At 45.6% G+C, this 13,228-nt stretch overlaps 1 protein-coding gene across 1 annotated transcript in view; it reads right to left on the reverse strand.

Annotated features, from left to right (window-relative positions):
- RAB40B (RAB40B, member RAS oncogene family) overlaps positions 1-13,228 on the reverse strand; it is a 33,665-nt gene that overhangs the window by 19,951 nt on the left and 486 nt on the right. The window lies entirely within an intron of this gene.

A 13,228-nucleotide genomic window follows, 5' to 3' on the forward strand; every position in this document is an offset into this window, starting at 1 on the left:
TGGTCAGTCTCTCACTCTCACTACCCAGAAGAGTCTCAGAACACATGCCACGTAAGTTTGCCACTACAAAGGCCCCATGTCTGCAGGACTGCCTGACCACAATGGGGCCTGGATACTGGATTCTAAACTGTGTAAATTGTACTCCAGGTTCAAAAGAGATAAATACCTGGAAAGAGCCTGACCAGGTGGTGGCACAGTGGATAGAGCATCGGACTGGGATGCAGAGGACCCAGGTTCGAGACCCCAAGGTCCCCAGCTTGAGTGCGGACTCATCTGGTTTGAGCAAAGTTCACCAGCTTGGACCCAAGGTCGCAGGCTCGAGCAAGGGGTTACTCAGTCTGCTGAAGGCCCACGGTCAAGGCATGTATGAGAAAGCAATCAATGAACAACTAAGGTGTCGCAATGAAAAACTAATGATTGATGCTTCTCATCTCTCTCCGTTCCTGTCTGTCCCTATCTATCCCTCTCTCTGACTCTCTCGCTGTCTCTGTAAAATATAAAAAAAATAAAAATAAAAGACCTGGAAAGAAAATCCCTGTAATGAAAACACACCACAAGGCTAAATTCTCAGAAATGTAGTTGATTATAATTAGAGTTTGCAAAACAAAAAGCACACTGTGACAAAAACAAAACTCTAAAGAACTACAGAAGGTGCCTGGTCAGATGGCTTGGTTGGTTAGAGCATCATCCTGGAGCACAGAGGCTGCTGGTTTAACCTGCAGTCAGGGCACATACAGGAACAGATCTATGTCCCTATCTCTCTCTCTCTCTCTCCCTTCCTCTCTCAGTAAGATCAGTAAATAAAATTAGAAAAAACCTCAAAAACTACAGAAGTAGCTTCATGGAAATAACCTGCTTCTTCACTGATAAACCCATCAAAAAGTTCTTGCCTTTAATCAAAGAGAAATAAAAACAAAATAACTTGTATGTGTATAGGTATTAAGTATATTATATTTAAGCATAAAATATATTTATGTTTATATATTACTGGGTAAAGTATTTGAAAGGATAGCATTGTTTTCTCTAAAATCTGTCACTAAAAATCTCTTTTGCTCTAATGTGTCTGTCTAAACTCAGCTGGTCTGCCTGTGGCCCCCTGGGCACCAATCCCTGTCCCCCAGCTTTCCGGTTCTCATTCCAACAAGATGAAGAAAACAGAACCAGGAGAAATAGTCAAACTTCAGGCACAAGTGGGACCAGAAAGGAGCTGCTGGCAGTAGGAGGTGATTTAGAGCACAGCAACCGTGGAAGATAAAAATGTTGGTTTCATAAAATGGAATGAGCAGCACCTCTGGAACTGAAGAGGTGTTTACAAATCAAGGGGCAGTACCCTACCTCAAGAAACCCAAATGTCAGGATTGCCCTGACTGGTTTGTTCAGTGGCTAGAGTGTTGGCTCAGTGTGTGGATGTCCCAGGTTCAATCCCCAGTCAGGGCACACAAGAAAAGTGACCATCTGCTTCTCTTCCCCTCCATCTCCTGCCTTCTCTCTATCTTCCCCTCTCACTGCCAATGGCTTGATTTGTTCAAGTGTCAGCCCTGGGGGCTGAGAGTAGCTCAGCTGGTCTGAGCAACAGAACCAGACAGGGGTTGCCAGGTGAATCCCGGTTGGGGCACATGCAAGAATCTATCTCCCCTTCTCTCACTTAAAGAAAAAAAAAAACCCAAAGGGCAGCGTCTTGGGCATGCAGGGCACGCAGGGCACACAGGCTACGCAGGGGCCCAGAGCTGACTGAAATGCTGGTGGTGTCTTTGCCAGTGTGGAACAGACAGTGGGACCAGCTTTGGAGACACCACAGCACCTGCAACAACATGTGGGTGGATGAGCACCTTTGCTCCTGGACAGGAGGAGGATGAGGGCGCTCTGGGTCCAGTGGGAATTCAGTCAGGTTTCTAAAAAGGGGCAAGCTTAGTGGAGCCCACTCCGAAAAAGGTAAACCCACTCGTTACTGGGAGCTGCTGTCACATCAGGACTGTCTTTGACATGGTTTGTTTGTGGATCTGATAAAATCTAAATCTCTGATTTTTTTTTAAAAAAAGTTTATTTTATTGATTTTAGAGAGAAAGAGAGAAAGAGAGACAGGAACATCAATCTGTTCCTGTGTGTGCCCTGACCGGGGATTGAACCAGCAACCTCTGCACCTCCAGATGATGCTCTACAAGCTATCTGGCCAGGGCTATATCTCTGATATTTCTAAGCCCAAGCCACTTGGGCACTGTGGCTCTTTTCAACTTTTGCTTCTACACAATTCATTCTTTGCAGCCAAGTAAGCTGAAGAAACCTAGGGAGAGAATTCCAAACAAAGTTTCCAAAAAAATCTCTTCATGTGAAGTGGCCCATGGCCTGTTGGTGCCGGGTGCTCTAACTGCTCCGGTGCTTCTCTTCACCCAAATGACCCAGGCTGGCAAGGAGTGAGCAAGTGCAGATAGGAAAACCACTGGCCTGTGCCTACCCAGCCATTTCACTCAGCTGCCACTGGAGTGCCAGTGCCAGTGACGGGGGACACAGGGTACAATGGGTGAACTTCCAGTCCCAAGAGCTGACCCTCTGCCTGGGGGGGACTTGGGCTCCCAGTAACCTGAAGTCAGGTTTGCCCTGGGTTGGGGGGCTATAAGGGTTAAGGGTCAGACTAAAGGGGTGGTCACTACTTCAGAAAAGAGACCCCACAGGATAGAGGGGAGATAGATTTTTAAAGAGAAAAATTAAAGGCTTTTAAAGAGAAAAATCTAATACAAATACAATTTTAATATTTTCAAACACACAGAAGTGTATATGACTTAATTTTTTAAAAACCTAATGCATAAAAAAACAACTACTGTGTAGCCTGACCGGTGGTGACACAGTGGATAGAGCATCAACCTGGGATGCTGAGGTCCCAGGTTTAAAACCCTGAGGTTGCTGGCTTGAGTGTGAGGTCAGTGGCTTGATCATGGGATCATCAATGTGATCCCATGGTCACTGGCTTGAGCCCAAAGGTTGCTGCTTGAAGCCCAAAGTTGCTGGCTTGAGCAAGGGGTCACAGCTCCACTTGAGCTCCTCAGTCAAGTCACATAAGAGAAGTAATTAACGAACAACTAAAGTGACACAACTATGAGTTGATGCTTCTCATCTCTCTCCCTTACTGTCTCTCTCTCTTGCTAAAAAAAGAAAAAAAATCTATTGTGTATTCACACATAGTACTATGGGGGGTAGAGAGTAGAAGACCATCTTTTTTTTAAGGAATTACACTGCAAAGAAAAGGATGAGATATAATATGATGCTCAGGTAAACTTGAAAGTGATGACTTGAAAAATCGTGCTTCAAATTTTCAAGTGGCTGCCGAGGGAAATGGACAGTATAGTTGTAAAAACAATAAACGCACCACAGTCTGCAGCATGGCAGATCAGTGGAGAGGGTGCCTGCATTTCCTGGTGGAGTTTCATCAATGGCAAAGAGAAAGGAGAAAACCCTGATACCGGGGTCATTTTTAGGAAAGGCATTTTTATACTCTTGTGGGAAGAAAGCCACCTCTCTGAGCCTTTTCTGAACCAGAGGGACTACAGGGTGTGTGATCAAGAGTAGGGCCCAGAGTCAGCCAACCCAACCCACTCTGCTCTTATACACATGCTGTGTGCTTGAGGGAGTTACTCTAACTGGGCCTAATAATGTAACCTGTCTCATGAGATGGTTCTCCTACACTCTCAATTAGTAGGAGGTATTATTATCAGTGCTTAGCAAAAATGAAACAGGGAGAAAGACACGATTTTCCTGCTGGAAAAAGAAGCTGGAGTAACAGCCAGGAGAAGGTAGTGAGAGAAAATAGAAAATAGAAAAATTGGAAGGCAAGAGGTTGTAGATTGTAGTATTTACTGTCAGTTTAATCTGCTCCCCTCTTCCATCATTAATAAAATGAGCAAAATGTAGAAACTCAGCAGTGAGACAAAAAAGGGGCACTGGCCGAGTCTCTGGGCCAAGTGGAGGCAGGCGACCCAGGATAAGCAGACAGGCAACCCAGCTGGCCTTGACTCCACCTGCTCTCCAGAGAGGAGAGAGGAAACAGAAGCAAAGCTCCAGGGCCAGCAGGGACCCAGACAGGACCAGAAGTATAAGGGTCACTGTGGTAATGGGCAATGGGTCCCTCAGTAAGGGCATTAGAATGTGCCCTCCTGCTCCTCCCAGTGCGCCCAGGTCGCAGGACAGGGCCTGAATCTAGGCCCCTACCCTCCAGCTGTAGGTCCGGGATGGAAAGACCAGGCCTCACCAGACTGGGTCTGAGCAAACAGCCCATCAGGTGGAGCTACCTCAGCATGAGCAAGACGCAGGGACAATGCAGCTTCACAGTGTGCCAGCCGAGGGCAGACCCATCAGCAAAGGCTACTCCTGCACAGGGAAGGGAGACAGCTTGCTCAAGGACACAAAGGCAGAGTGAGGTGGTGTGTTCCCTGGGCCACAACCAAGGTGACATGGTAGTGCAGGAAATGGGATATTCAATTGGAAAAAAATGTGTCTTGACCACAAGCTGAAACATTCAGCTAAAAAGAGCCATCAGTGTCAAAAGTAAAACTATAGTGTTTTTTGAAGTCATCTTCATCATCCAGGAACAGGCAGAGACTTGTTACGCAGGACCCAAGTCCTAAACATAAAACAGCAGTCATGTGAATAATGTTAACATTGAAGGCTTCTGGTCATCCAAAAATATTAATAAAGGAGTAAAAAGGCAACACAGAGTAGATATCCACAATACCTATTTCTGACAAAGAACTCATAATGAGAATATATTTTTAAAACATTCCTACTAGCCTGTGGTGCAATAGATAAAGCATTGACCTTTGACTTGGAATGCTGAGGTTCCCAGTTCAAAACCCTGGGTTGATGCTTCTCATCCCTCTTTCTCTCTCTCTTTTCTCTCTAAAATCCATAAATAAAATCTTTTTAAAAATACTCCTACTACCCATTGAAAATATTTCAACCTAATAGAAAAAAATGGACAAAATACTTGGACATTTTACAAAAAAGGAAAAATCCAAAGAAACATATGAAAAGATGTTCAATCTCATTAGTCATCAGAGATATACAAATTCAACTACTTACTTTTCAAAATGGACAGAATGCAGGAGAGAGAGAGAGTGTACTAAGTATTGGTGGGGAAGTGAGCAACCAGAATTCCTGTACTTTGCTGTTGAAAGTGTAAATTTGAAAATATTTGTGAGAACCTAATAAAGCTAAATATTATGCATACATATGCATATCTAATACACAGAAATTCAGAAGAGACAAAAAGATCAAAGCAATTAGAAGTGAATGGATATAGAAGGCAAATTAAAAAATGAACCAACATAAGGATAATTGGTGCAGCAGGCAGAATAATGCCCCACCAAAGATATCCATGCCCTGATCCCCAAAATTTGTGAATATGATAGGTGGCAAAGGGGAATGAAAGTTGCAGATGGAATGAAATTTGCTAATCAGCTGACCTTAAAATAGAGATTATCCTGGATTATCAAAATGAGCTCCATGTAATCACAAGGGCTTTTAAAAGTGACAATAAAAAAAAGTGAAAATGGAAAAGAAAAGTGAAGATGGAGACAGAGACTGTGTCAAAGTGATGTGAAGTGACAGACTCAATGGGCCATTGCTGGCTTTGAAGGTGGAGGAAGGTGCCATAAACCAAGGAATGCGGGCAAAGGCAAGAAAAAAGACACCTCTAGTGCCTCTGAAAGGAACTCAGCTCTGCCTACACCTTGATATCAGTGCAGTGAGGCTATATTGACTTCTGACTCCAGAATTGTAAGAAAATAACATTATGTTGGTTCAGCCATCAAGTTTGTGGCAAGTTGCCCATCAGCAATAGGAAACTAATACAACTCATGTCATTGAAGTAGAAACTCCAGTAAATGTAACAGAAGATGTTTTAAGGACATTAAAATAAATTTCACTAAAACTAAAAAAGGATTATGCAAATTCAGATTATAGAGCATACTAGAAGTTTAACACCAATCATTTGGTTCAGAGACAGACTATGAGGCAAAAAGAAAGAATTCCTCAGAAATTCAGGAAGAAAAGGTAAATCACCCACACAGGGGAGAAAAATCAGCTGACCTCAGGCTTCACCACAATATACCCAATGCCAGAGAGTAGTGGGACAATAGTTACAAAGTGTTGAGGGAAAAAATTTATACAACCTAAGAATATTAAACCCAGCCAAGATATCGTTCAAAGATAAAGACAATGGGCTAGACATTTTCAAACATGATAATGTTCAGGAAATATTCATAAGCCCATCCTGAAAAATGACAAAAAATAAAATCTAGCTAATTAAAAGGACAGCAAAATAAAGAACTCACTGACACAGATGGTAGAAGGACTGGTGGTGAGCATTAAGTCCTTAAATGGTGAATTATTACTCAGCAATTACGGTCATTGTAGCTACAACACAAGTGAGTGTTATAAACCTGGGCGATGTGTAAATAGCAACCTGGGCTTCAAAATTCAGGTGGTGGGTGGGGAGCGGGGAATGTAGATATGAAGTTAAAAAAGCCCTGGCCTTTCAAAAAGAAAAAAAAGATTCTTATGGCCTGTGGTGGCACAGTGGATAAAGCATGTACCTGGAATGCTGAGGTTTCCTCTTTTTTTTTTTTTTCTGAAGCTGGAAACGGGGAGAGACAGTCAGACAGACTCCCTCATGCGCCCGACCGGGATCCACCCGGCACGCCCACCAGGGGCAACGCTCTGCCCATCCTGGGCGTCGCCATGTTGCGACCAGAGCCACTCTAGCGCCTGAGGCAGAGGCCAAGGAGCCATCCCCAGCGCCCGGGCCATCTTTGCTCCAATGGAGCCTTGGCTGCGGGAGGGGAAGAGAGAGACAGAGAGGAAAGCGCGGCGGAGGGGTGGAGAAGCAAATGGGCGCTTCTCCTGTGTGCCCTGGCCGGGAATCGAACCCGGGTCCTCCGCACGCTAGGCCGACGCTCTACCGCTGAGCCAACCAGCCAGGACCGAGGTTTCCTCTTTGAAATCCTGGGCTTGCTGGTCAAGGCACATAGGACAAGCAAGCAATGAACTAAAGTGTAGCAACTATGGGTTGATACTTCTTGGCACACCCTCCTCTCTCTGTAAAATCATAAAATAAAATCTTAAAAAAAAAAAAGATTCCGCCTCACTTGTGGTGTCACAGTGGATAGAGCATCACCTAGAACACTGATGTTGCTGGTTTGAAACCCCATGCTCAGCTGGTCAAAGCACATACTAGAAGCAACTATGAGTTGATGCTTCTCAGTCTTCTCTCTCTTTCTCTCTAAAAATCAATATTTAAAAAAAATTATTCCAACTTTCTCAATTTTTCATAATCTCTTTTCTTTTTTGTATTTTTCCAAAGTTAGAAGTGGGAAGGCAGTCAGACTCCCGCATACGTGCAACCGGGATCCACCCGGCATGACCATCAGTGGGCGATGCTCTGCCCATCTGGTGCGTTGCTCTGTTGTGGCTGGAGCCATTCTAGCACCTGAGGAGGAGGCCATGGAGCTGTCCTTAGCACCCAGGCAAACTTTGCACCAATGGAGCCTTAGCTTCTGGAAGGGAAGAGAGAGAGAGAGAAGGGAGAGGGGGAAGGGTAGAGAAGCAGATGGGCCTCACAGGGAATCGAACCTGGGACTTCCACACGCTGGGCCGACACTACCGCTGAGCCAACTGGCCAGGGCCATAATCTCTTTTCTTAATCCTAGAAGAATGTTTCAGTAATTCAAACACCCACAAGGGTCACATCTATGACATTGGTTCTTCAGTGTCTCAAGCCAAGTTGACAACAAAAGCTCTTATGGAAAGTGTCTTTTAGCCTAAATCAGGGGTCAGGAAACTTTTTGGCTGAGAGAGCCATGAGCGCCACATATTTTAAAATGTAATTAATTCCATGAGAGCAATATGTTTAACACTAAATACAAGTAAATGTGTGCATTTTATGTAAGACCAACACTTTTAAAGTACAAAAAGTCTCTGAATTCTTTTTAATAATGTTGTTATGCTGTTGCTAACCAATGATGAATAAAGTACTTCTTACCATTAATGTAACTTCTGGTGCTGCATGGTTTTGCTGATGGCTTTGTAGTCTGGTTGATACGTGGTGAGGTTAAGCTTCATGCAGGCGTTGAGACTTCCATCCGTTAAATGTGATCATAGGTTGGTCTTACCGTTATTTAGATGTGAGAAAGACTGCTCACATGCATTCGTAGAGCCAAACATTGTCAGTACAGCAATACTCACATGCTGTAGTGTGTGGTATGTGACGGGAAGTGTGTTCCAAGTTTTGACAATCAGCTGGTCCGCGGGTTGAAGTTTTTTCATTTCTCCCCACTTGTGTTTGCTCGCCAACTCTGCTTACTGTCGTGCAAGTCTTTCCAAATCTTCATTCAGTGACTTGAACTTATTCACCCACATGTCTGAGGCCTTCAGGTCAGCAGCTTGTAGCTCAAAATCTCTGACAGAGACACCGGGGATGTAACTCAGGTCAGCGCTGTCCACTGCACACTCGTGTGGATGGGAGATGAACTTAAAAAGACGAGTGCACTCATGAAATTCTCTAACGCGTGCTTTGAATGACTGCAGGAGATGAGATGTGAAGCCCACTAGCTGCTAGAGATCAAGATGTTGAGCAGGGTCACTTGCTGTGCATGCATCTTTAAACTCTCCCAGTTTTTCAAAGTGTAGTAAACAACCTGTTTCAATGTCAGTGATGAAGCATTCCAGCTTGTTTTCAAATGCAAACACTGCTTGTTGAAGGGATAAGACTGTATTTCCAATGGCTTGCATTTTCACACTGAGCTGGTTCAGATATTCAGTCATGTCCACGAGATAGTAGAACTTCAGGAGCCACTCAGTGGCTAACTCAGGATGCTCAACGTTTTTCATTTCAAGAAAAGTCCGGATTTCACTCAGACAAGCCACGAAATGGCTGAGCACCTTCCCTCTTGACAACCAATGCACATTGCTGTGCAGAAGCAGACCAGGATAACTATTCCCAACTTCATCCAGCAGTGTTTTAAACTGGCGATCATTTAAAGCTCGGGCAACAATAAAGTTGACCACCTGAATGACCAGCGGCATCACCTCACCAAGCTGCTCGCCACACATCTGAGTACAAAGCACCTCCCGATGTAGGATGCAGTAAAAACTTAGGATGGGGCTCTTTTCATGTTCACGAAGAAGCGCTACGAATCCTCTCTTTTTCCCCACCATGCACGGAGCACCATCAGTACACACCGAAATAAGTTTATTCATTGGTAGATTTTTTTCTTTAGCGAACTCAGTGAGACTTGAATAAATCCTCCCCTCTTGTCTCTTTCATAGGCAAAACTGCAAGACTTTCCTCATGTAGTGTGTCACCGACAGCATACCTTGCAATCATGCTGAATTGGGATAAATGGCTTATGTCTGTTGACTCATCCAAAGCGAGAGAAAAGAATGGTGCTGCATTTATGCCCTTCACTTGTGTTGCCTCAATTTGATTTGCCATCATGATGGTACAATCATGAACAGTTCTTGCTGACAGAGGTATGTCTTTTAATTGTTTGATTATCTTGTCTTTATCTGAAAAGTCGTCAAAAAGTTCATTGGCAACATCAAGCATGAATGTTTTGGCATATTCCCCATCTATGAATGGCTTTCCGTTTCTCACAATTGCTAAAGCACCAGCAAAGCTAGCAGAATTCAAGTCACCTTGTTGGGTCCAAACACTGAGTTGCTGCTGACTAGCTTGCTCTCTGCACAATAGTTTTTTGTTTTGTTTTGTTTTTTTCAGAGACAGAGTCAGAGAGAGGGATAGACAGACAGGAATGGAGAGATGAGAAGCATCAATCATCAGTTTCTCGTTGCGACACCTTAGTTGTTCATTGATTGCTTTCTCATATGTGCCTTGACTGTGGGCCTTCAGCAGATCGAGTAACCCCTTGCTCAAGCCAGCGATCTTGGGTCCAAGCTGGTAAGCTTTTTGCTCAAAGCAGATGAGCCCATGCTCAAGCTGGCGACCTCGGGGTCTCGAACCTAGGTCCTCCACATCCCAGTCTGATGCTCTATCCACTGTGCCACCACCTGCACAGTAGCTCTTGACATACTTTCTTCCTGCTGTCCCCCGCTGTATATTTCGATGCAAATGTAGTATGGCATATGTCGAAGTGCCGCTTTATATTTGACTGTTTCATCAATGCAATTTTATCATTGCATATTAGACACACTGCAGAACCTGCTCTCTCCACAAAGGCAAATTCCTCTGTCCATTCCTGCTGAAAAGAATGATACTCATCTTTTTTTCTTTTAGCCATCTTCTTCATCAAAAGGGTTTCTACAATTAGCTAGCTGACTACTTGATTAAAAAAAGGGAAGTTGCCTGACCTGTGGTGGCGCAGTGGATAAAGCGTCGACCTGGAAATGCTGAGGTTGCCGGTTTGAAACCCTGGGCTTGCCTGGTCAAGGCACATATGGGAGTTGATGCTTCCTGCTCCTCCCCCCTTCTCTCTCTCTGTCTCTCTCTCGTCTCTCTCCTCTCTAAAAATGAATAAATAAATAAAAAAAATTAAAAAAAAAAAAAAAAAGGGAAGTTTACTTCCTGACCTCACAACAACTTGTGTACGTTATGCATTATCCAATAAAAATTTGGTGTTGTCCCGGAGGGCAGCTGTGATTTGCTCCAGCCACCAGTAACCATGACCATGAGTGGTAGGAAATGAATGGATTGTAATACATGAGAATGTTTTATATTTTTAATGTTATTATTTTTTTAATTAAAGATTTGTCTGTGAGCCAGATGCAGCCATCAAAAGAGCCACATCTGGCTCGCGAGCCATAGGTTCCCGACCCCTGGCCTAAATTCTCCCTCTGTGTCAAGGAAGACACTTTAAAAGAAAGCATTAACCCTAGAAGAAAGCATTGTTTTTAGAAGTTCTGGGTTTATCACCAAAAGAAAAGAAAGTAACGCAACAGAAGTTTAGCTAAGCCTTGTTCAAACAGACCAGGAGTTTTACAAATGTGTGTCCACATCCTTGTTTGCTCCACATCATTCACCTACTGTAAAACTCAAAGCATTCCACAGCTTGTTCCCCTCAAACACAGTTTTTAAAGTGCCATGCTTTATCTGTTGAATATTTTATCCACTGTAGCTCCTTCATGCACCAACTGGGCCCTGAGGACCCAGCTGTGGAGCAAACAGCCTCTGCCCTCCTGGAGCTCAAACTCCGGGACTGCATCGTCCAGCAAAACTCTGCCACGTCTGTGCTGTCACTAGTGACATGTTGCTGTTGAGCACTGGAAATGTGGCTAATGCAAACTTTTAATTGCATTCTATTTTAACTACAGTACTTTAAATTTAAAAAGCCATATGTGAATAATGGCATTATCTTGAACCACACTGCTCTAGAATCTATCAGAATCTGTGAGACACCCAGGTGACACTGTCAATTGTAATTTTTTTTTTTAATTAAGAGAGGCAGGGATACAGAGAGACAGACTCCCGCATGCTCCCCAAGTCCCCTACAGGGCGATGTTCTGTCCATCTGGGGCTGCTACTCTGTTGCTCCGCAATCGAGCTTTCAGTGCCTGAGATGAGGCCACGAAACCATCCTCAGCTCCGGGGCCAACTTGCTCAAACCATTCAAGGGGAAGAGAGAGAGGGGAAAGGAAGAGAGAGGAGAGAGAAAAAGAAAGGGTAGGGGGAAGGGTGGAGAAGCAGATGGTTGCTTCTCCTGTGTGCCCTTACTGGGAATCAAACCTGAGACTTCTACATGCTGGGGTATGCTCTACCACTGAGCAAACTGGCCAAGGCCCGTCCATCACAATTTGAGGATGAGTCTAGGTTCTTATCATCAGCTCATCTCCATCATCTCAAACTCTCTCCCCTCTCTCTCCATTCTGCCCTCCCCAAACCACTCTCCCTAAGATGCTCCTATGTTGTTATTCCCCTGCTCAGGAGCTGAATGCTCCCTCCTGCCCACTCTGCAGACTATCTTTTCCTCTTTAAATCCTCTGGCCCCAGTTAGCCTGCCCACTGTCCCACCACAACCATTGTAGGTTGTGGTAGGGATGCCATGCACTCTCCACTCAGCAGAGGAGAATCTTCTTCCTTCCATCTCAGATCCTGTTTATTTGCTGTTGACCCCCCCCCCCCGCCTGAAAACACACACAAAAGGAATTCCTTCTGTGCACTGTTTTCTCAATTTGATCCTACCCAATGAGTTGCAGAGGCACATTCAGGCTTTACAACAAGGTGCTCCTGGGAGCACCCTGCTACTTGCTAGATGGGATGCTGTCCAACGCCAAATAGATCTTCAAATTAAAAAAGAAAGGACTGCACTCCCTGGGCTGCCCTCCTTTGCTCCCTGGGGAACCAGACTAGAGGCAAGCACAGAAGACAGAGAGAGTGACATGACGCAGAGCAGCAGCGTCTGTGTTGGAAGTGTGTTTCACACCCCTAGGATGACAGCTAAAAGTTGACCAAGTGCAGGTGTAGACCCTGACTCTTCTCCCTGCCTCCTGGCCCAAGTTTCTGCCCACAGCACTTTTCCTCTCTTCTCCCTCTGCCCTCCTTTACTACAAAATGTCCACCGCTTCTTGGGGCTGCGGCTGTCAAACCTCAAACTTTGGGGATCCCCCTTGCCCTCTAGCTCTGGGCACTGTGGCCTTCTCTCGACCTAGAACCCACACTCCAGCAGTTCCTCAACCCCAGGCCGCACTCTTGAGGGTCACCTGGTGCTTGCCCTCCCAGGTCTGTGCACCTGGGGTCACGCTGAGAACCCCGCAGTTGCCTCTGGACGAGGCCTCTTGCATATTCTTCTCCTCTTCTTCCATCTGACCCAAGCGCAGAGCCGCCACCTGGGAGCCTGAGACCGCTGCGTTCCGACCCCAAGTTCGGATCTGCTCCCGCCATCTCCGCACCCCCACGCATTCTTTCCAAAGGCGTCGCGCGCATGTAGGTCTCCTTGTGGGATCCCTCCCAAACACCCGGTTGCGTTGTTCCCACGCTTTCCTCTGCCTTGCAGGTCAGGAGGACCCTGGCGGTCTGGACAGCCGCTCGGGCCCCCCCACCCCCGGCGTGCAGACCACGGCGAGAGTATGGAAGACGCGCGGCAGCGTCTGCCCCTGGGCTCCTACGAGCCGCCGGGGTCTCCCATGTGCGGAACAGGCGTACAGTCGGGGCCGCCCCTCTAGTGTGGGCCCGATCCAGGCATAAACAGGCGGGCTCGAGCCCCACTCTCCTCGCACCCAGCTCCGC

The sequence above is a fragment of the Saccopteryx bilineata genome, chromosome 6 (assembly GCF_036850765.1).
Source record: "Saccopteryx bilineata isolate mSacBil1 chromosome 6, mSacBil1_pri_phased_curated, whole genome shotgun sequence".
Lineage (NCBI taxonomy): Eukaryota > Metazoa > Chordata > Mammalia > Chiroptera > Emballonuridae > Saccopteryx > Saccopteryx bilineata.